This window comes from Rhinoderma darwinii, chromosome 6, assembly GCF_050947455.1.
Source record: "Rhinoderma darwinii isolate aRhiDar2 chromosome 6, aRhiDar2.hap1, whole genome shotgun sequence".
Taxonomy (NCBI): domain Eukaryota; kingdom Metazoa; phylum Chordata; class Amphibia; order Anura; family Rhinodermatidae; genus Rhinoderma; species Rhinoderma darwinii.
In genome coordinates, this window is record NC_134692.1 from 118,896,779 (window position 1) to 118,920,287 (window position 23,509).

At 44.5% G+C, this 23,509-nt stretch overlaps 1 long non-coding RNA gene across 1 annotated transcript in view; it reads left to right on the forward strand.

Moving 5' to 3' along the window:
* Positions 1 to 15,347: 15,347 nt before the first annotated feature.
* LOC142656423 (uncharacterized) overlaps positions 15,348 to 23,509 on the forward strand; it is a 50,089-nt gene continuing 41,927 nt past the window's right edge. Inside the window, exon 1 of the long non-coding RNA XR_012849674.1 lies at positions 15,348 to 15,428. This is a non-coding gene — a long non-coding RNA (uncharacterized LOC142656423). The remainder of the gene's footprint in view (positions 15,429 to 23,509) is intronic.

The window sequence follows — 23,509 nt, forward strand, 5'->3', positions numbered from 1 at the left end:
GACAAGGAATAAAGGAGAAAAATAACCCCAACATTTGTATAGCAATTTTCCCCCGATTACGGCAATAACCCATATGTTGTAAAGACTGTTGTTTGGACACACATGGCAGGGCTTAGAAGGGAAGGAGCGCTATTTGGCTTCTGGAATTCAAATTTAGCTGGAATGGTATTCAGGTGTCATGTCGCATTTGCAAAGCCTCTGAAGGACCAAAACAGTGGAAACACCCCAAAAGTGATCCCATTTGAGAAACTACACACCTTAAGGAATCTATTTAGTGGTATAGTGAGAATTTAGACCCCACAGGTCTTTTGCAGAATCTATGAGAATTAGGCCATGAAAATCAACATTTTGTCCACAAAAATGTTGAATTGTTTCATTTTCACAAGGGATAATGGAGATAAAGCACCCCAACATCTGTAAAGCAATATCTCCCGAGTACGGCAATACCCCACATGTGGTCATAAATGTTTTTTTCATTAGAAATGAATTAACCCTTTCAGGAATGATCCATTTTTTGCTTTTTCGTTTTTCACTCCCCACCTTCCAAGAGCCATAACTTTTATATTTTTCTGTCAATATTTTTTGCGGGATGAGTTGTAATTTCTATTGAGACTACTTAAAGTACAATATAATGTACTAGGAAACTGAAGATAAAATTCTTTGCAGGCTGAAATTGGAAAAAAATGAGATTCCTCCATTGTTCTTGGGTTTTGTTTTTAAGGCTTTCACCATGCGGTAAAAACGACAACTTAACTTTATTCTGCGGCGCAATACAATTATGGTGATACCAAATTTATGTAGTTTTTTTTTTATACTTTACTGTTTTTACAAAGAAAAAACTATTTGTTAAAAAAACAACTTGTTTTGTATTTTTGGAAAGACGAGCTGTAGTTTTTATTCGGGCACGGTAGAATGAAGTCGGCACCACTCCCAATCCTCACAGCATGGAACAGGTATATAGATGCTAATGGAGACGGTCTTGCAATATCATGTAGATAGGAGAAATGAAAATGCGGCACTCACCCGTTTGCAATTCTTCTTAACTTTTATTGTAACATCTTGGCAAAGATAAAAGCGTTACAGGGGGGACAGCTAGTTGTAGGTTACAGCTTGGTTCGCGCTGGGAGTCGCGCTTCTTCTGACCATAGTAGTCTATTGTGCATTTCCATCTTCCAAAAAAAGGTATAGCAATGTAAACCAGCCCAACAGAGGCCAAAAGGACACACTTTTGGCTTTAGCCAGGCTAATGGAGCCCGATGGACATGTTTAGTGTCTACTTTGGGAGCTTTCCCAATGTACATTCATAGGCCTCTAGTTGGAAGAAGGTTTTTTGTTTTTTTTGGTGTAGTAATAGGTATCAAGGTAAACAACCCTAAATGAGAAATACATGCACCTCAAGGCTGGATCCACACACAGATTTACTCGTGTATTCAGTGGAATTTTTTTTGCGTGTGTTTTTTTCCCCCCAAGCCTGTAGTAAAATATGAGAAAGCTTACTTACAAAGAATTTTGTTTGCGTCGTTTTGTTGCATTTTTTGAGGTCAGATGTTTTGTTTTTTTTTCAAAATGCATCATACTCTAGGCATGGCGTTTTTTCTGTCATTTTCTGTCGGCTTTTGTTCCAGAAGCAGCGCCACTCTTGTCCATGGGTTGTGTATGGTATTACAGTTCAGCCCCATTCATATTAGTAAGACTGAGCTGCAATACCAAACAAAACACATGGATAAGCGCTGCTTCTGGGGAAAAAAACAGACCCATTTTTATAATCTCAGACAACCTCTTTAAATGTAGCAAATGACACACTAGAAACAAAATAATTACAGCAGGAATACAGTCCTGTTCTGGGAATTTAACAATTGTATTACAGTATAAACTGCATTACAGTCACAGACCTCAACTCTAACTTCCTATCAGATGAGAACTGTCAGCTCTAATCTTCTGTGACACAAATTCTCTGCTCAGTAAAGCATCAAAAAGGAATTTTACCATCTGCTGTTTTAAAAATGTAATATTTGATAGTTTTCAAAATAAACTTAGGTTGTTAAATGTTAGCCCATAGTGTTACAGGATAATGATAGTAATAACTATGATAATACTTTATATTACTATATATTCTCCTCTTCTTTCATCCCTTCCTGTTCAAATGATAGAATCCAAAAGAAAATATGTCCTCTACATGAGTCCCAGGAAGCATTTCATTTGTGGCCCACTCCCATAGTGCTAGTGCATGTGAAACACAATGTTTGGGAAAAGTAAAGGTACTTAGGCTGTGTTATCTCTGGCTGAGAGGCAGCTTGCTGGATTGGAAAACTTCCCCCAACTGTTCTTTCTGCAATGGAGATGAGACAATCCAAGTGTTGTCCCCTTTTACTATGCAGATGCAGCTCGTCCCCTACAGCAGATTAAGGGGGTCAACAGGAGACGTTCTAAAACTGGCGCTGGTTTTATAGTCCAAGTGTGTCCATGGGCAAAATTAAAAAGTGGGGCCCCAAATGCTGAAATATTGTACTTGTACCAACAACACTGTGACATTCAGACCATGTGTAGAGAGCTACAGCGCTGATTTCTACCGCTTCCAGGGGCAGTGCTAAGGTCTTATGGGCAAAAGCCACAAGACATATGTCTGTCCCCACACAAAAATGAATATACATATATAGTTATCAAATAATAGCACTATATCAGTAACCATACAGTAGATAAATATTACCTCCATACTGTTATTGAAAAAAACACACTAGACAAAGATTAATATTACCAATATTAGACTAAATAAGTCCCAAATAATACCCCTACACTATGACCACATATTACCATGACATAGTGACTAAGTAATGCTACCGTACTGTTATTGAATAATACTGCCACACCATGACCACATATTACCACTACATAGTGACTGAATAATACCACGATACTGTTACTGAATAACACCTCCACATAATGACCAAATATTACCACCACATAGGGACTGAATAATACCACCATACTGTTACTGAATAATACTGTCACCATATAGAGGTAGACAGGGGAGTAGCTGGGGGGGCAGGCGGGGCATGTGCTCCGGGCACAACTTAGAGGGGGCCACCAGGGCCGCACCATCTCTAATGGCGGCCTGCTGCTTCTCTGAGGGGTCGGCGGCGCCACTGAAACCAGCTGTGCCACCCCCTCCTGCACTATAATTGTACCTGCGTCTATAGGACACAGGTACAATTAGAAGCAATGAATGGCCGGGTACGTTCCGTGCCCGTCTACGAGTGAAGCGGCACGATACTTTGTGCCCCTTGCGTCGTTGAAAGGCGCTGATTGACAGGGAAAGTCATTCTGCCCTGCCAATCAGCGCCTTTCATAGATGCATGCAGCGCAATCACGTCATCGCGCTGCTTGCGTTGTTTAACCCCAGGAGGACCTGCGCAGAAAAGAGCAGGTCTACATTGCCACCGGACAGCATTGGAACTGGATTAAGGTGATTTTGTATAGTTTGTTTTTTTATCCTAATAAAAAAGTGTGTGGCATTATCTATGGGGGTGGCTTTATATATGGGGGGGGGTGGCCTTCTCTACAGGGAGGCTTTATCCACAGGGGGGCTTTATCTACGGGGGGCTCTATCTACAGGGTGGGCTGGTGGGCTATATGTGGAGCACTATATACAGGGGTGGGCTATAACTACAGGGGGGCTATATACAGGTGTGGGCTCTATGTGGAGCACTATAGGGGGAGCTATATGTGGGACACTATACAAGGGGCTATATGTGGGGCACTATATACAGTGGGGCTATATGTGGGGCACTATATACAGGGGGGCTGTATGTGGGGCACTATCTACAGGGGCTGTATGTGGGGCACTATATACAGGGGGCTGTATGTGGGGCACTATATACAGGGGGGCTATATGTGGGCACTATCTACAGGGGGCACGGTGTATGTGTGGGACACAGTGTATGGTGCTATTATAATTAGAGGTGCAGTGTATGGCGCTATTATATTTAGGGGCGTAGTGTGTGATATAATGAGAACTTTATCTTTGTTTATAGGTGAGAAATGTTTGAAAAGTGAGAAGCTGGAGACATCTGAGCGGCAAACTGCAGAAATGGGCTTTGACCGGGAGAAGTCATCATAGAGGTCTGGACCGGATGGAGAAAAATAACTAAAATCTGAGATGTCACCGGTGAGTCACTTTATGTAAATGTTTATTCTGCCTCTAATCAGTACTGTAGTCACTGTATGATCTGCAGCGGGGTGGTATGATTATGATATTTTTTTGTGAAACAGCAACTCCCAGCATATCCTTACCATTGTTCGGGCTATGCTGGGAGCTGAAAACAATTTAGTGCAAACCTATATGGCAGGAGTTGCACTAAATTGAGCTGTATTTGTGCTGGTATTGTATATATGTACTAAGCTTGGTTCTGGTACTATATATACTGTATATGTACTGAGCTTTGTTCTGGTGCTGTATTTATGTACTGAGCTTTGTTCTGGTGCTGTTTATATGTAATGAGCTTTGTTCTGGTGCTGTATTTATGTACAGAGCTTTGTTCTGGAGCTGTATTTATGTAATGAGCTGGGTTCTGGTGCTGTATATATGTACTGAGCTTAGCTCTGGTGCTGTATATATGTACAGAGCTTGGTACTGGAGCTGTATTTATGTACTGTCCTTGGTTCTGATGCTGTATTTATGTACTGAGCATTGTTCTGGTGCTGTATATATGCAATGAGCTTTGTTCTGGTGCTGTATATATGTAATAAGCTTGGTTCTGGTGTTGTGTATAGAACTATATTGCTTGTAAAATGTACAAATGTTTTTATGCTCGAGTTACATAAAAAAAAGTGGAAAAGAAATGACACGTCATTGATTGGTAGGGAAAACAAACATGGCGAGGGGGAAGGAGATGTCGGGAAAGAGGTTGGGGGGGGGGGGGTGCCAAACGGAATTTTTGCCCCAGGTGCTGGAGAACCTAGGTACACCTCTGTAGGTAGATACTAGTCTTACACAGATGCTCTACAGACCATATAAGTGAATACAATACAGTTATATACAGTGACTTCCCATATTGGAGTCGTTTACTTTCCCCTTTCTTCTTCATCTAGCGCAAACCGCCATGATTTTTTCTCCTGACCACGACTCGTCTATGCAGAATTTACAGCACAGACATCTTTGGCTCCTTGATTTTGCAGCATCCTCCCGACCTATTCCCAGCCCTCTACACAAACTTGCCATCCTTGCTGCTACCCCCAATTGCGTCCCTGTTGCTGCCCCAATTTCCACTATTACTGTACCTGCTATGTTGCAGTGTGCACCCAAATACTGTTAATCAGCAATAATTGTGTCAGAGCTATAGTTACCCGCCCAAAAAAGTGCCACACAGACAGTGTCCACAAAATAATATTGTCAAACAGATAGTGCTCCATAATGTGACAGAAATTACACAAATTAGTTGTGCCACAGAAATGAGTTGTGCCACAGAGGGTAATGGTGCTACCTTTGGTAACCCAAACAGTAAACGTGATCTTTTCAGTGTCTTCAAATAGTAATAGTGTCCTCCTTTAGGACTTTCGCTCCCTGCTTTGCCATAGTGATAGAGTTCAACTGTAACCTCTCACATGGCCGCCCGAACCGCACATGACCGCACGGGCCCCCTCATGCCCTGTGGCGTCGCTAGCACCGGAGGGGGCCACGGTGCTAGCGGCAGCCACATTCATTTGTATCTCAGTCCTCGGGACTCAGATACAAATGAATATTATAGGCTGCAGGCCACGTTAGGCCTGCAGCCTATAAGGCGCTGGGACGAGTCCCTGCGCAGACCGGCGTGATGAGGTACTGCATCACGCCGGTCTGCGCATGCGTCTAGTCCGAAGGATTCACATGCGTCCAGCTGAAGCGGCCGCCACGGGGCAAGGTAAGTAAAATATATATACATTTCTTAGGTGGGGGTAGCGCTGTGTATATATTCAAGGAGGGGAGGGGGGGGGGAAGTGCTCTGTTACACTATATACAAGGGGGAGTGCAGGGTGGCCCTATTTACAAGGGGGAGGGTAGCGCTGCGTGGGCCTATATACAAGGGGGAGGGGAGCGCTGTGTCACACTATATACAAAGGGGGGAGTGCTCTGTGACACTGTATACAAGGTGGGAGTGCTGTGTGGCTCTATATACAAAGGGGGAGCGCTGTGTGCACTATATACAAAGGGGGAGTGCTGTGTGCACTATATACAAGGGGGAGTGCTATGTGGCCCTATATACAAGGGAGAAAGTGCTGTGTAGCCCCATATACAAGGGGGGGGAGTGCTGTGTGACCCTATATACAAGGTGGCAGGGGAGCGCTGTGTGGCACTATATACAAAGGGGGAGCGCTGTGTGCACTATATACAAGAGGAGGAGGGCTATGTGGCCCTATATACAAGGGGGGAGCGCTAAGTAGCCCTATATGCAAGAGGGGGAGTGCTGTGTGGCCCTATATACAAAGGGGGGAGCGCTTTGTGACACTATATATAAGGGGGAGCGCTGTGTGACACTATGTACAAAGGTGGAGGGCTGTGTAGCACTATACACAAGGGGGGGACTGTGTGGTACTATCCACAGCGGTATGTGTGTTGCGCTCTTTACAGTGGGCTCTGTGGTGCTATTTACAAGAGGGGGAGGGCTGTGTGGCGCTCTCTACAGGGGGGCTGTATGGCGCTATCTATAGGGGGCTGTGTGTAAGGCTCTCTACGGGGGGTGTGGTGCTAGCTATAGGGGGATGTGTGATATATACAGGGGGCTGTGTGTGGCACTATGTACAGTGGGCTGTGTGTATGTGGTGTTTTGCAGTGTATGGTATTATTATATTCAGGCGCGCAGTGTTTGGTGCTATTATATTTAGGGGCACAATATGTGGCACCATGATAATTTTATTTTCGTTTATAGGTGTGGAAATGTTCGAATAGTGAGGAGCCGAAGACATCTGAGTGGAAAATTCTGCAGAAATAGGTCATGGCCGGGAGAAGTCGTCATGAGCTCTGGACCGGATGGAGAAGAAAAAAAGGAAAAACGACTAGAATCTGAGACGTCGTCACCTGTGAGTCACTAGATTTATAGAGAATCTGTGACCTCTCCTGACATGTTTATTATAGGAAATCCTTGTATTTCACAAAAAGTCTTTCTGCAGTCCAGGACTGATAGACAATTCCACTTGTCAGGAGGATGTGTCCCTGCACAGTGTGATACTGTCAGTATGTAGGGACACAGCCCTGTGACAAGGGGAATCTTAACACCCATTTGTTAATGCTTGCCCAAAAAGGTAGTGTTAAGAATAGTTACGGCGTGGCAGGGGGTGGTGCAGAAGGGGGGCCCAAGTTTGGGTAACAGCCCAGGGCCTATGGTCTACTTAATCCACCACTGAGCCTATAGTATGGGCTTAACTAATAGGATGTGCGCCAGCATGGTGCACTACACTTAAACATGCGACTGGCACACATACAGAAGCCTTATCTGTGTGCAATAATAATACTAAGCAGCAACCCCCCTCATAATTGGTAGGTATGAGTGGATGTTCATCAGCATTTTGCACCTATACAATCTTCCTCTATGTAGCATTGTGGCTTTTCTGCATCCTGCTGGGAACTTGTGTTTGAACCTGCCCTTGTTTCAGTAAGTATGGCCTGTTTTGGTGATTTTAAGTAAATATATATCTCCCTTTCAGTGATTTGTAACTTCTATATGAGGCACAAAAGAGGACTAGTACTGTTTGGGGGGCATAAAAGGGGTCATTACTACTGTGTGATGGCAATATTAATGTTTGGATTGCATTATTACTGTGGAGGGCACTAAGAGGAGCACTACTATAGTGTGCAGCTTATGAGGGGCACTATTACTGTTTAGTAGAAGGTGGGGAAGATGCTGGAAAATCAAGGAGCCAAAGATGTCTGTGCTGTATATTCTACAGAGACAGGACATGGCTGGAAGATGTCGTCATGGTAGTCTGCCCGGACGAAGAAGAAAAGGAAAAGTGAATGACTCCAATCTGAGAAGATGTCATCTGTGAGACACTGTATGTAACTGTACTGTTTTCACTTATATAGTCTGCAGACCGCCTGGGTAGAACTGGCATGTACCACACTATATTGTCACAGTATGGTGGTAATATTGATATTTGAATAGTCGATTTTATTTAATAACAGTATAATGGTGGCATTATTCAGTCACTATGTGGTCATGGTGTGGAGATGTTATTCAGTAACAGTATGGTGGTATTATACAGTCACTGTTGTAGTAATATGTGGTCATGCTGTGACGGTATAATTAAGTAACAGTATGGTGATATTACCCAGTTACTATATAGTGGTTATATGTGGTCACGGTATCGTGGTATTATTCAGACACTATGTGGTGGAAATATCTGGTCATGATGTGGCTGTATTATTCAGTAGCAGTATAGTGGTGTTATTCAGTCACTATGCGGTGGTATTATTCAGTCACTATGTGGTGGTAATATGTGGTCATAGTGTGGCTGTATTATTCAGTAACAGTATAGTGATGTTATTTAGTCACTATCTGGTGGTATTATTCAGTCATGATGTGACGGTATTATTCAGTAACAGTATGGTGGTATTATTTAGTCACTATGTGGTAGTAATACGTGGTCATGGTGTGGCTGTCTTATTCAGTAACAGTATAGTGGTATAATTCAGTCACTATGTAGTGGTAAAATGTGGTCATCATATGGAGGTATTATTCACTAAGAGTATGGTGGAATTATTCAGCCAATATGTGGTGGTAATATGTGATCATACTGTGGAGATATTATTTAGTCACTATGCAGTGGTAAAATGATTATTCATTAACAGTATGGTTGTATTATTCAGTCACCATGTGGTTGTAATATGTGGTTATGAGGTATTATTCAGTAACAGTATGGTGGTGTTACTCATGCACTATGTGGTGGTAATATGTTATCATGGTGTGGCAGTATTATTCAGTAACAGTATGACGGTATTATTCAGACACTATGTGATGGTAATACTGGTCATGGTATGGAGGTATTATTCAGTAACAGTATGGCGATATTATTCGGTCACTATGTAGTGGTAATATGTGATTATGGTGTGGCTTTATTTTTCAGTAACCGTATGGTGGTATTATTCAGACACCATGTGGTGGTAATATGTGATGATGATCTGGGGATATTATTCAGTAACAGTATGGTGGTATTATTCAGTCATTATACAGTAGTAATATGAGGTTATGGTGTGGAGGTATTATTCAGTAAGAATATGGTGGTATTATTCAGTCATTATGCAGTAGTAATATGTGGTTATAGTGTGGAGGTATTATACAGTAAGAGTATGGTAGTATTATTCAGTAAGAGTATGGTGGTATTATTCAGTCACTATGTGGTTATGGTGTGGCGGTATTATTCAGTAACAGTATGGTGGTATTATTCAGTCACTATGTGGTGGTAATATGTGGTTATGGTGTGGCGGTATTATTCAGTAACAGTATGGTGTGGAGGTATTATTCAGTCACTATGTGGTGGTAATATGTGGTCATGGTGTGTGGTTATTATTCAGTAACAGTACGGTGGTATTATTCAGTTACTATGTAATAATAATATGTGGTCATGGTGTGGCAGTATTACACAGTAACAGTATGCTGATACTATTCAGTCACTAGTAATAAGTTGTCATGATGTAAAGTTATTATTCAGTCACTATGCGGTGGTAATATATGGTCATGTTGTGGCAGTATTGTTTGTCCCTTGTATAGTGGTATCACTTATATTATTAGTCTTGGTATACTGGGTTTTCCTCAGTAACTGTATGGTGATATTTGTTCCTTGGATAGTGGTATTATGTGGTAATTTAGAAGTACACACTTAGAAAGTTGTCTTACTGCTACGTTGTCTTTGAGACTCACGGCACTATTGGGGTCCATGCATCCAAGCAACCCAGGTGCAAAATGTGCCCTGCGGCCCTTAGGACTCTACTTACCCTACTTCAATGGACATGTGGCTCCATAATAGAACATTTGCCCCTCTGCAAATCGCAGATTAAACTAATTTTAACCAATTAACTCATTTCTCATTTACCCTAGTAGCAGGTATCATGTTTTGTGCAAGGCCAGATTATAGCATGGGCAAAGAGAGCGACTGCCCTGGAGTCTTCACCTTTTAGAGGCCTTCCCCCATTCCATACTCACTGCACAAGTTTCACTTTAAACTTTATCCCTTGTACCCAGTCACCAATTCAATCATGCGCCATGTCATATATAGCACAGTTATTTGTGTACTGTATGGCATTGTTATATGTTTACTGTATGGCACAAAGTAGGGAGCTGCTATTTTGTATTAGGCTGCATTCACACACTGCATTCTGCTGCGTTTTTAATGCCGTTTTCATTGCTGTTTATCACATGGTTTGTTTTAATGTTAAAAATGCGGCGGCCAGTTATAACTTTAGTGAAGTATTGAAAGTCTACAGCAGGGATCAGCAACCTTCGGAACTGCAGCTGTTGTGAAATTACAATTCCCAGTATGCTCGGCCAGCCTTTGGCTGGAATAATAAAGCCTTTGGCTGCCAGGGCATGCTGGGAGTTGTAGTTTCTCAACAGCTGGAGTTCTAAAGGTCGCTGACCCCCACATGCACAGCATTTTGGTTTGTGACGTTATATGTTTTAGTGGCGCTTTGAAATTTCTTCAAATGTTCAAAATGTTACATAATAAAAAACGCCACAAGCGGTGTGCATGTAAAAACGGCATTAAAAATACATGTTACATTTTCATAAACGCTAGCATGTTTACACACATTTTTCATGCAGTTTAAAATGGCAGACAAAAACCATGTGTGACGAAGACCTTATGGAAGTATGATTCTTCACTTCCCGCCTTCCACTTAAATGGGGGAGGGTATATAGATTTTGTTCTGAGTGATTGATTCTGTTTTCTTTTTTTTATTGAAAAAAATGGTGCAAATATATTTCAATAATTTTATTCAGTACATTTCCGTTTTTTTATGTGCATGTTTATGTGTTTTTTGTTTTTTTCAATACCCAGCATGTTCCAACAGATCCATATTGGTGCTGTTTTTAGCCCATTGAAGTCAGTTCGATGATTTTAAAAACACATGTTCCGTTTTTGCATAGCTCACCTGTGCGTATTTGTTCTGGCTTTTTACATCTGTATTTCAACATTACAAAAACATTAAAAAAAACACGTAACAAATACAGATGATGAACAGACAACGCATAACTATATACGGAACAGAATCCTATACCATACAGAAACAAAGACGGAAAATTTGTATGAAAAATTATTTGTATTGTGCATTTGGATTTGATCCATATTTAAAGACGCAAGTGTGAAGGAGCCATAAGGGCACATGTGAACTGTGTGAAAACGGAACATACGTTTTTAAATTCAAGCCATTGACTTCTATGGGCTAAAAACCAGTATGAATATGTATATGTTGGAACACGCTGGGCATTAAAAAAAATATCATGCGTGTACAGGGCCGCCATCAGGAATTTCAGGGCCCCATACAGCTATATTTTCTGGGCCCCCCTACCGTGGCACCGCCTGTTAACGGTACTCTGTCCAGCACTATATCATGCTACCCAGGACCACCATCAGGGGGTATTAGGGGTACTGATGTTAGGGGCCCGGCCAAAACTAATTGAAAGGGGGGCCCGGCAACTGCCGCGACTTGCCTTTGGTAGAAAAAAAACAGGCCCCTGCAATGGGGCCCGTTTTTTTCACCAAAAGAATGTTGTGAGCTGCGGGCTCCCGCTCTCGTCATGGGGGCCGTCAAACAGCGCCCGTGCGACCGATCGCGCGCACCCGCAAACTCCCGCGCGTGCGCACTCGCGAGCGTCCGCGAACACGCGACCGCACGCACCCGCGACCGCCTGGAAGCGCGCACCGAATTTTGAGGCAGATTTTGACCTGCCCACACTATCTTGCCGTGTTTTTTGCCCGCGGCGATTGAGGACAGCAGACAAAAAACGCAGCGAAAAATGCATTTTCTGCCTCCCATTGATTTAGATGGGAGGTCAGAGGAGAAACAGCGGCTAGAAAGGACGTGCTGCTTTTCCTTTTTTCCGTGACTGGCTCCCATTGATTTCAGATTAAATCAATGGGAGGCGGTTTTGGAAGTTGTTTGGTGCTGATTCTGACGCAGTGTCCGAGTCAATATCAAGGCCCAAAAACTCTGTGAACTGGGCCTTATTGTTAGGGCTTATTCAGACGAGCGTGTAATACATCCGTGCAACGCGCGTGATTGTCACGCGCCTCGCACGGACCTATGTTACTCTATGGGGCCGTGCAGACTGTCAGTGATTTTCACGCAGCGTATGTCCGCTGCGTAAAGCTCACGACATGTCCGATATTTGTGCGTTGTTCACGCATCACGCACCCATTGAAGCCAATGGGTGCGTGAAAATCACGCCCAGCACTTCCGCAGCCGTATAAACTATGAATGAAAACAGAAAAGCACCACGTGCTACAAACATACAAACAGAGTGTCATAATGATGGCGGCTGCGCGAAAATCACGCAGCCGCGCACCATACGCTGCTGCCACACGGAGCTGTTATGGACCTTTTGCATGTGCAAAACGCCATGTTTTTTGCGCGCGCAAAAAGCACACGCTTGTGTGAATCCGGCCTTAGGGTAGGAACACACTAGGCATGAACACTGCGGATTTTATGCAGCACATTTTATTGTGGATAATCCGCAGCGTATTACAGTCGCAGCAGAGCGGATGAGATTTAAACAAATCTCATCCACACGCTGCAAAAAAAATGGACCTGCAGTGTGACTTTTGGCTTTTTAAGCTGCAGCATGTCAATGTATTCTGTGGAATCGCTGCTCCTCTGTTGCGGAAATGCTGCGGTTCTGTCGCAAAAATCACAAATGAGAAAAAAAAAAGGTACTTTTTTACATTTATAAAAAAGTTTAGACTTGCCCCGGCCGTAGTCCTGGTGACGCGATCCTCTATTCTTAGCGCAGCCCCGCCTCCTGTCATGACGTTTCATCCCATGTGACTGCTGCAGCGGTCACATGGTCTACAGCGTCATCCCAGGAGGCGGGGCTACGTTCAGAAGAGAGAGATGCGTCACCATGACTACGGCCGGGGCAAGTCTAAACTTTTTTTTCCCTTCAGGATTCCCGCAGCGGACATGCCTCACGAAACCTGCGCCACTATTTGGTGCGGTTCTGCTGGCGGAATTCCCTGCGGCTACCGGGGCGGATAAGCTGTGTAGTTTTACTCAGCATATCCGCCTAGTGTGTCCCTTATGATGTCGCTCCTGGAGCTGCTGCCGCTCTCTAAATAGGCAGTTGGTCCAGTAGAATTTGGAATTATTTTTTTTTGTGAACCAGCTTAAAAAAATACAAAACTTTTGTGTTAGGGCCTGTTCACATCACCGTTCGCTTCCGTTCCGGGGTTCCGTCTGAGGTTTCCGTCGGGTGAACCCCGCAACGGAAAGTGAAAGTGACAGCACAGCTTCCATTTCAGTCACCATTGATATCAATGGTGACGGAAACATTGCTAATGGTTTCCGTTAGTCGACTGCGCTATTGATTCCGTCGGAAAACCGAAAACCAGCCAGAATGGTGACGAACGGAAACCATTAGCGATGTTTCCGTCATCATTGAGATCAATGGTGACTGAAACGGAAGCTGTGCTGTCACTTTCACTTTCCATTGCGGGGTTCACCCGACGGAAACCTCAGACGGAACCCCGGAACGGAAGCGAACGGTGATGTGAACAGGCCCTAACACAAAAGTTTTGTATTTTTTTAAGCTGGTTCACAAAAAAAAATAATTCCTAATTCTACTGGACCAACTGCCTATTTAGAGACCGGCAGCAGCTCCAGGAGCGACATCATAAGGGTAGGAACACACTAGGCGGATATGCTGAGTAAAACTCCACAGCTTATCTGCCCCGGTAGCCGCAGGGAATTCCGCCAGCAAAACCGCACCAAATAGGTTTCGTGAGGCGTGTCCGCTGCGGGAATCCTGCAGGGAAAAAAATGTTTAGACTTGCCCCGGCCGTAGTTTAGGTGACGCATCTCTCTCTTCTGAACGTAGCCCCGCCTCCTGGGATGACGCTGTAGACCATGTGACTGCTGCAGCAGTCACATGGGATGAAACGTCATGACAGGAGGCCGAGCTGCGCTAAGAATAGAGGATCGCGTCACCAGGACTACGGCCGGGGGAAGTCTAAACTGTTTTATAAATGTAAAAAGGTACCTTTTTTTTTTCTTTCATTTGTGATTTTTGCGGCAGAACCGCAGCATTTCCGCAACAGAGGAGCAGCGATTCTGCAGCATACATTCACATGCTGCGGCTTAAAAAGCCACACTGCAGGTCCATTATTTTTGCAGCGTGTGGATGAGATTTGTTCTAATCTCATCCACTCTGCTGCGACTGTAATACGCTGCGGATTTTCCACAATAAAATGTGTTGCATAAAATCCGCAATGTTCATGCCTAGTGTGTTCCTACCCTAAGGCCGGATTTATACAAGCGTGTGCTTTTTGCACGCGCAAAAAACGTGGCGTTTTGCACATGCAAAAGTCCATAACAGCTCCGTGTGTCAGCAGCGTATGGTGCGTCGCTGCGTGATTTTCGCGCAGCCGCCATCATTATGACACTCTGTTTGTATGTTTGTAGCTCGTGGTGCATTTCTGTTTTCATTCATAGTTCATACGGCTGCGGAAGTGCTGGGCGTGATTTTCACGCACCCATTGACTTCAATGGGTGCGTGATGCGTGAACAACGCACAAATATCGGACATGTTGTGAGCTTTACGCAGCGGGTACACGGACACACGCTGCATGAAAATCACTGACAGTCTGCACGGCCCCATAGAGTAACATAGGTCCGTGCGAGGCGCGTGAAAATCACGCACGTTGCACGGACGTATTACACACTCGTCTGAATAAGCCCTAACAATAAGGCCCAGTTCACAGAGTTTTTGGGCCTTGATATTGACCCGGACGCTGCGTCAGAATCAGCACCAAACAACTTCCAAAACCGCCTCCCATTGATTTAATCTGAAATCAATGGGAGCCAGTAGCGGAAAAAAGAAAAAGCAGCACGTCCTTTCTTGCCGCGGTTCCGCCTCTGACCTCCCATCTAAATCAATGGGAGGCAGAAAATGCATTTTTCGCTGCGTTTTTTGTCTGCTGTCCTCAATTGCAGCGGGCAAAAAACGCGGCAAGATAGTGTGGGCAGGTCAAAATCTGCCTCAAAATTCGGTGCGCGGTTCCAGGCGGTCGCGGGTGTGTGCTGTCGTGGGTGCGCGTTGTAAAAAAAAAGCCGACTAATATCAAACCCAAACTCATATAGGCTTGACTTTCACATGATACATTGCAGAGAAAAGCGTTCCAGTAGGTGACACAGATAAAGAAAGACGCAAGTGGCTCCACCATCTTACAGAGGACATCATTTTTAGGTGCGTAGCCTTGATAGATACTGTATGAGCTGTGGAAAAGGTTACTCTGGTTATTTGTATAACCTTTTAAAATATATATTTTTAGGGCTTGTTCACACGTAGCGGAATTGCTGCGTATTTTCCGTCAGGAATTGCGGACGGAAAATATGCAGCAGAATACAGTAGCAGAAAAGTGGGTGAGATTTAACAAATCTCATCCACACCCTGTGTAAAAATTCAGACCAGAAATTGACGTGCGTATTTTTCGTATCGCAATTCCTGCTGTGGAAAGTGGACTGAGTTGCTGCGTTTTTCAGAGGAGATATCACCATCTCCCAGCATTGACTAAAAGCAGAAAATACGCAGGAAATGGTGCAGTTTTCCCGCAGCGGATTGTAAGCTACTTTCAACAGAATTGCTTCATAAATTTTCCGCAGCGATTCCGTTATTCTGTCTATCTATCTATCTATCTATCTATCTATCTATCTATCTATCTATCTATCTATCTATCTATCTATCTATCTATCTATCTATCTATCTATCATCTATCTCTCTCTCTCTATCTATCTATCTATCTATCTATCTATCTATCTATCTATCTATCTATCTATCTATCTATCTATCTATCTATCTATCTATCTATCTATCTATCTATCTATCTATCTATCTATCCATCCATCCCTCCCATATCTCTACCAATAATATATTTATCCGTACATCTGCTTAGCTTCACTGCTCCTACATAAAGATAAAAAAAAAGAGGAACGCTCAGGACTTGATGAATGTATTTAATAATATTCTATTGCCTGGGGTTTTCCACACAAAGTCTTAATGAACACAGAAACCTATCACGGGGAATTAATTCAAAATTGTTCAATGGATGACTGAAATTACATTCTATTGCCATTTTGAATGCAGCTTCTGTTTTTGAGATTTTATTTTTGATCATCACTGATTATATACATAAAAAATAGGGCGCATTATGCCATTAGCAGCATCCTTAGTAAAAACACTTGTCTTATTCAGGTGTTTGCTTTTTTTGGATAAAGGGAAGCTCCTCCCACTATTCTCACAATGATGGATCACTGTTTCACAAATTTTCCCTGCACAGCGACGCTCCTGGCCAGATGCTCTACAGCAGGGGTCTCAAACACGGCCGAGGTAAATGGGCCGCACATAGAAAAAATTTGAAGTTGACTGGTTGCAGTACTTCATAAAATCCAAAATTCTTGTTACAGGGGTTTTCCACCTTCTGACAACTGATGACCTATCCACCAGATAGGTCATCAGTACATGATCTGTGGGGGTCCGACACCCGGGCCCCGCACAGATCAGCTGGTCCGGTGCCTCGGTGCATCGGACGTACAAGTCGGAAGCAGTTAGCTTCGGCCACGGAATAGTGGCCGAGCTGCAGTACTGCAGCTCTGCTCCGACTCAAGTGAATAGGAGCAGAGCTGCAGTTCTGCAGCACAACCTCTATGCTATGTACGGAGCCAACTGCTTCCGGGTTCCGTACATAGCATTATGTGCCACAACATCCGGTGCCCGCAGGCCACCGGAGCGGCTTATCAGTGCGGGGTCAGACCCTCATTGATGACATATTGACCCTCACTGATGACATATTGATGACCTATCAGGTGGATAGGTCATAAGTTGTCAGAAGGAGGACAACCCCTTTAATCAATTCGTTATTTGAACTACTATAACAATACTACATTACTATAATAATAGATAATGCCACAGTGCCCTCTGTAGATAGAGCCACACGCCCCTAGATAATTCCCCAGTGCCCTCTGTAGACAATGCCACAGTGCCCTCTGTAGGTAATGCCACACATCCCGTAGATAATGTCACAGTGCCCTCTGTAGAGAGTGCCACCCCCCCTAGATAATGCCACAGTGCCCTCTGTAGGTAATACCCCAATGCCTATTGTAGATAATTATCCAGTGCCCTCTGTAGATAATGCCACACACACCCCTTTGTAGATAGTGCCACACACACCTCTTTGTAGTTAGTGCCACGCACACCCCCCTTTGTAGATAGTGCCACACACCCCTTTGTATATAGTGCCACACATATTCCCCTATAGATAGCTCCATTGGGGCTCCCTCTAGGAGTAGAATCCCCAGCCAAAGTGTTGCTGCCACTTTGGCTGCGGATTCCTCTCCTGGAGGAGCACCTGACGTCATTGTTCATATATGCACAGTCACGTGAGAGGCCTCATCTATCAGCGGAATCCCAGACCAGTGCGTCGGGAACACGCTGGCCGTGCATTCCGGTCCAGGAGGAGCCACTGACGTCACTGGCCATAAATAGACAGTTACGTCTGAGGCCTCTTCTATAAGCGGAATCCCTGACCAGAGGCTGGGGATTCCACTACTAGAAGGAGCCCCAATGAAGCTATCTATAGAGAGGGGGGTGTAGCGCTGTCCACAGGGTGGGGTGTGTGGCATGGCACTATCTACAGGGGGGGTTGCGGCGCTCCTCCTTCGGCCTGCTCTCTGCTCTCCTGCTGTCAACGGCCCGCAGATGATAGCATCAGGAGCCGCACTTGAGACCTCTGTTCTACAGGGGACTACAGGACAGCCTCAATCAGTTGACTGGAGCTGTGTCGCAGTTCCCTGCACAGCGGCATTCTTGGCCATCCGCTGAAATGCTAAAGGGATGTACCTTCATTCTGTTGGACTGACCTGTTACGGCTTATCCTTAAAATGTGTCATAGTATTATATGATTGGAACACCCCTTTAATAATGGCTCAATTGTAACATCTAGCACTTTTTTGCTAAAACCACCAATGTTTCAGTTTGTTGTGCAGTGTTATTACTTAGAAGCCATCAACAAGCTGCTGTAAATAGGTCTGTGCTTTTTATTACTTGCCTCTGTTTCTTAGATTCAGTGCATGTAGTGACCATGGCCGAGGACCGACGGGATTACTCACCCCCCGGCGGCCACAGCCATGGATCTGTGAAACGCCAGCGCTCACTTCTGCTTCGGTTCTCTGTGTCCTGTAGGGTGCGCGTGCACGCTTGTGCCCGTCCTTAAAGGGACAGCGCGTGCACATAGGAATTATCACTAATTAGCCCATGTTCACCCTGGACTATAAGAGGGACCCTGCCCCATTGCTCATTGCCTGAGCGTTCTTATGTTTTCCTATGTTAGTCTTGCAAATGGTCCCTTAGTGTTATCCTGTTCCCGTTGTTTCCCGTGCCCTGCTACCTGTATCCTGTATCCCGTTCTATTTGTTCCTGTGCCTTAAACCTGTTGGAGTCGTGTTGTGCCACCGGTTCCGCCTGCTGTGTTACACCACGTCTGGTGTCTGTTGTCAAGGTCCAATCTGTGCCTAGCCGTTGCCACTGTCTGAACCACTACTTAGATTATTTATATATTGACTTGGTACTCTGTTGGCCAGCTGTTATCCTGCTACGGTGGTACGGCCCATTGAGTCCACATACCCAGAGTTCGTGACAGTGCACACATTGGGTTCAGATTTGACCATCATACCGAGTTATCCTGGGATTCTGGGTATTCACATAAGCCATAATTAGAATAAGACATATGATCAGTCAGCAGTAGATGACCTGCATGTTAATGGTTTCCATATAGCAAACGATCTTGCTCTACGCTATATAAAAAGAGAAAACTTTTTATTTCACACGTTATTTGCTATGGTGGTACTTGAATCAGCGGAATTAAATGGGTTTTCCAATACTTTTTTTTTTCTATTCACTGCAACACTTCTCAATTTATCTATTAATGCCCCCTGAATATCGTTATCTAAATTTTTATTTTTTAATTTACCATTATTCTCTTTTGTTTACATTGAGAGGTTTGTTTACCTCTGTGTGTTTGTTGTCTTGCTCTTCCGGTCACACAGTTCCTGGCCTGCACCGTTCGTGTCCCAGCATGCAATGCGTCGGCAGCAAGGACTCATCACGCCTACTACACCCAGCTATAAACATTCTCCGTTGCCATTTTACTGCTCTTATTAGATCAGTGGGAGCTAACGATAAACTTGCAACATATCAGTGCTGTACCAAACAACACTCTCTTACATAATGGTAAAAAAAACCTTAATTTGACCCCAGAACCCAGAGTCCCAGAGCAGAGCAGAGAGCTAGTATAGGCACTGCTCCCGGACTCTGTGGGTTCACCTGACATCACTGTCCATATATAGAAAGTGTTGTCAGGGTCTTCTCCAGAGCCGGAGTCCCAGGCAGAGTGCTAGAATAGGCTCTGCTACGGGACTCTGTGGTATCCCCTGACATCACTGTCCATATATGGCCAGTGTTGTCAGGGCCTTCCCCAGAGCCTGAGTCCCGGGCAGAGAGCTAGTATAGGCTCTGCTCCAAGACTCTGTGGAATCCCCTGACATCACTGCCCATATATGGACAGTGTTGTCAGGGGCTTCCCCAGAGCTCGTATAGGCTCTGCTGCAGGACTCTGTGAAATCCCCTAACCCCAGAGTCAGAGTCCTTGTCAGAGCGTTACTAGCAATGAGCTACTGGCTCCTGACATAATTTCTTCTGATCGTTTCTGGCGCTGTGATAACGCAGGAGTGGGCACGCGTGGTAAACACTGCTAGTGTAGAAACCACGCATGCTCAGAGACTAGCAGTGCTTACCACGCATGCCCACTCCTGCACTATCACAGCCCCAGCGCGTCATTTTCTCTCCCCTAGCAGAAGACCGGAAACAGAAGAAAGGGAGTATCCGGTCCAACACTTCCCTCAGTGTACAGTGATGTCAGGAATGACATACCCGTACATTGAGCCAGCCGGAAAAAGGAACTCAGATCATGGACGGGCTAGTGCCGGAAGTAAGGATTTTGCTACTGGAGACGCATCACGTGACCGGCGCTGGAATCGGGTGTTGGAAGATCAAATCAAAACGTAAGTATATTACAAATTACATTTATTTTTATATGTGCAGTGAAATAGAAGTTAGTTAATTGATTCTGGAAAACCCCTTTAAAGGGGTTTTCGTGACTAACGTGGATGGCCTATATTTAGGATAGTCCATTAATGTTTGATTGGTGGGTGTCCGATCGTCTGAACTCTCACCGATCAGCAGAGCATTGGCACATCCGAATGGGCAGCTGTGCCAGGTATTGCACCATTAAAGGGATCCTGTCATCAACATCTTACCTGTTAAAGTCGCCTGACCCCTCAATGGCCGCAGCTGTCCAGAGTTCATTCCTGTTCTCTTCTTTCCTGAAGTCCTCCTCTGTCAGTAAATATAGTCGTTTAAACTTTTCCCGCCTTTTATGGTAATTATTTTTCCCTCTGGGATGCAGCTTCTTAACCACGCCCACTGCCACCACCTGTCCGGCCCTGACTGGCTAAGGAGCTATCAATCAAAAAGAAGGAGGTGGAGTCCACTCTGAGACGCTGGAGGAATGAAAATCTGACTCTTTTCAGATGAAGATTTGACTCTTTTCTGCTCATTTGCATACGGCGTGGGACCACTGAAAAACGGAATACTAAAGCTGCAGAGCTTACTTAGAACATATTCATAGCTTAGATTACAATGATTTTTCACCCACTTTCACCAGGTATTGCTGGGTTTATAGCTAAAATGCTGGTGACAGGATCCCTTTAAAGTGAATGGCCAATCTTAATAATGGTGTTTCAAGTGATTGCCTAGGGCCATGAATTTTTTCTTCAAAGTAATTCTGAAATCTGATATTATAACCAATTTATCTGTGAGCTTCATAGCTTAGACTCCAGACTGATACATTGTAGGACACTATCAGTGATATATGTGCACTGTTTCTGTATTTAGCTCACAGAGGATTGTCTAGACTGGATAAAATGGTATTCACTTCTCAGCTGACAGCAGGACTAGGTACATACTAGTTTGCAGCCTCTATATATAAATAACAGTGCTCCCATTCACTGACAGCAAACTATAATCTTGAAAATGGTGTGGAATCGAAGCGCAAAGTATTTTAGAAAGTTGCAAAACTTTTCATGTATTCAATGATCAAGCTTTATACGGCTAAAACCTGGAAAAGCTCTTTAAGAGAAAAGAATATATGTGAAGTAATTCCATTTGCTTCCAGGAGGTGGCAGTGTTACTGTAGGATATGATTGTTTCATCTACTAAAGTCCTAATAAAACCTCTAAAATTCTGTTAAAGTGATAAAATGCATTTAAAGATGAACATCGTAAAACGTGCTTTTGATCTGTAAGAAAGTACTTTATAGCTCTTCTATTATATCACATGTATCACATTTGGAATCACAATGGCTACTATGGCTTTACCTATGTCAGACAAAGGGAATTCATCTGTAATGTTGAAAGATGCATGATATTAAAGGGGTTGTCTGGGCATTTTATATTGATGGCAATCAATATCAGATCGGTGGGGTTCAGCACCCCCACTGATCAACTGAAGGGGGCTTGGCGTAAGTCGCCACTGCCTCTTCAGTGTTCACCAGGAAACGCGCCTTACACATCCTTAGTGGCTGTGTCTGGGATTGCAGATCAGTCCCATTTTCACTTGAATAGGACCGCAACTGTGTACATAAACTGGAAAAAGGCTGCTGCGACGAACACCAGCTATCAGCTGATCGGTGGGGATGCTGGGTGTCGGACCCCCACCCATCTGATATCGATGGCCTATCCTTTGGATAGGCCATCATTAAAAAAACGCCCAGATAAAACCCTTTAAAGAGGCTCTGTCACCACATTATAAGTGCCCTGTCTCCTACATAAGGACATGGGCGCTATAATGTAGGTGACAGTAATGATTTTTATTTAAAAAAACGATTTATTTTTACCACTTTATTAGCGATTTTAGATTTATGCTAATGAGTTGCTTAATGCCCAAGTGGGCGTATTTTTACTTTAGACCAAGTGGGCGTTGTACAGGGGAGTGTATGACGCTGACCAATCAGTCTCATGTACTCCTCTCCATTCATTTACTCAGCGCATAGGGATCCTGCTAGATCGCTATGTGCTGTCTTAGGGTATGTGCACACACACTAATTACGTCCGTAATATACGGACGTATTTCGGCCGCAAGTTCCGGACCGAACTCAGTGCAGGGAGCCGGGCTCCTAGCATCATACTTATGTACGACGCTAGGAGTCCCTGCCTCGCTGCCGGACAACTGTCCCGTACTGTAATCATGTTTTCAGTACGTGACAGTTGTCCTGCAGCGAGGAAGGAACTCCTAGCATCGTACATAAGTATGATGCTTGGAGCCCGGCTCCCTGCACTGAGTTCGGTCCGGAACTGGCGGCCGAAATACGTCCGTCAATTACGGACGTAATTAGTGTGTGTGCACATACCCTAATACTAACACATTAACAATACTGAAGTGTTTAGACAGTGAATAGACATTCCACGGGATGTCTATTCACAATCTCTGCACTTCGTTACTCTGTCTGTGGTAGTTACAGCAGAGGAAGCGTGATCTCGTTGTAACCTGTCATTTACAGCGAGATCTCGCATGATCACGCTTCCTCTGCTGTAACTACCACAGTATTGTTAATGTGTTAGTATAAGACAGCACATAAGGATCTAGCAGGATCCCTATGCGCTGAGTAAATGAATGGAGAGGAGTACATGAGACTGATTGGTCAGCGTCATACACTCCCCTGTACAACGCCCACTTGGTCTAAAGTAAAAATACGCCCACTTGGGCATTTAGGCCTCATTCACACGGCAGGGTTTCCCGGCCGGGTGCCGGCCGTTCATAAATCGGCCGGCACCCGGCTGCATTAGGAAAGATAGACCCCTAATGGGGCTATTCACACGACCGATTTTTTGACGGCCGGGAAATCCGGCCGTCAAAAAATAGGACATGCTCTATCTTTGCCCGGGCACCCGGCCGCCCGGCTCCCATAGAAGTCTATGGGGCCGGGTATTACACGGCCATCACCGGAATGTGTTCCGAGTGATGGCCGGGTTTTCCGGAGCTTGCGCTCTATCTCCTCCTCCTCACAGCGCAGAGTGCATGTGAGGAGGAGGAGTTGATGCCATTCTGACGAATGGCATCGCTGTACACTGTGTTGCAGGGCCGGGGTGTACAGCAGGTGGAGGGAGCGCTGCGCTGGCTCCCTTCCCCTGCTTGTTAAAAGCACCCTGGCTCGGCGA